This window comes from Mandrillus leucophaeus, unplaced genomic scaffold (assembly GCF_000951045.1).
Source record: "Mandrillus leucophaeus isolate KB7577 unplaced genomic scaffold, Mleu.le_1.0 Scaffold73, whole genome shotgun sequence".
NCBI classification, from domain to species: domain Eukaryota; kingdom Metazoa; phylum Chordata; class Mammalia; order Primates; family Cercopithecidae; genus Mandrillus; species Mandrillus leucophaeus.
Window position 1 is genome coordinate 3,120,456 of NW_012107919.1, and position 1,332 is coordinate 3,121,787.

Consider the following 1,332-nt stretch of genomic DNA (forward strand, 5'->3'; position numbering starts at 1 on the left):
AAAAAAAAAAAAAAAAAAAATGCAACAATACACATACACACACGCACTTTTTCCTTGGAAATCCCTCAGAATTTATGTATTTAAGAATATTATTCTGAGAAAAGGCTCGTAGGTTTCACTAGACTGCAGAAAGGTTTTGTGGCACCAAAGGAGCAACTAGAGAGCCATAGTTTTTTTGGGGGGGTGGGGAGGTTTGTTTGTTTGTTTTGTTTGGAGACGGAGTCTCACACTGTGTCACCCAGGCTGGAGTGCTGTGGCACCATCTCACCTCACTGCAACTTCTGCCTCCCAGGTTCAAGCAATTCTTCCACCTCAGCCTCCTGAGTATCTGAGACTACAGGCGTGTACCACCACGCCCTGCTAATTTTTGTATTTTTAATAGAGACGGGGTGTCACCATGTTGGTCAGGCTAGTCTTGAACTCCTGACCTGAATTGATTCACCTACCTTAGCCTCCCATAATGCTGGGATTACAGGTGTGAGCCACTGCGCCCGATGAGCCATGGTTTTCAACTACGACTGCTACACGTTAGAATTACTTGAAAAGTTAAAAAAAAATTTTTGGTAGTATGTACATTCCTAGAGATTCAGGTTTAGTTGAGTGAGGGTGAGGCTTGAACATCTTTTAAAATCTCCTTCCCTTAGATGATTCTAATGCAGAGCCAGGATTGAGAATCACTAAAGGGGTGGCTCATTTGATGTATTAAGGAGACACATATACATCTTATTGTGATTATGCTTGGTCGGATATCAGATTCTATCTTCTGAGTTTCTCTTACAGATTATATGGTATAGCTTACCTGATTTGGTAGGTTAATTTCAGCAAGTGGGTCTTGAGCTCCAGGATATCTGTGAACACTAAAGTAATTTAAATAGCTCTCTAAATGTAAAATTGACCTTACTAACAAGAGTAAAAACAATTATAGCAATAAACCTTGGCAGTGATTCTGCTTGTCTACAATCCTTTCCCTCTTTCAGAGGGCAAAAATCACAAATCTTAATACCAAGAGAAAAAACGACCATATATTTAGTGTACACATTTGAGATGATATCAGGTTTATTCTTCAGTGATACTGAAAGGCTAAAAGAAATTGACAACTCATACCTTGTAGGATTCCTTGTCTACCCCATCCCCTGGCATTTTTCCAAAGCAAATCCATGATTCAGAGTGGTTTTGGGTGTTTGTTATCGCTGATTACCTAAAGCAGTTCAAGTATAGATGAAATGTTTTTTGATTCCCATATCAGTTTTACTTCTTAGTTAATCGTTATCATTTTATAGTCGGTATCTCAGGACTGAAATTCTAGTTTACATAAAATTTCTTTCTTTCTTT

At 38.6% G+C, this 1,332-nt stretch overlaps 1 protein-coding gene across 2 annotated transcripts in view; it reads left to right on the top strand.

The window, feature by feature from the left end:
• The window catches only part of CSTF3 (cleavage stimulation factor, 3' pre-RNA, subunit 3, 77kDa), a 93,291-nt gene that overhangs the window by 16,749 nt on the left and 75,210 nt on the right, over positions 1-1,332 (top strand). The gene's annotated exons all lie outside the window — the stretch shown is intronic.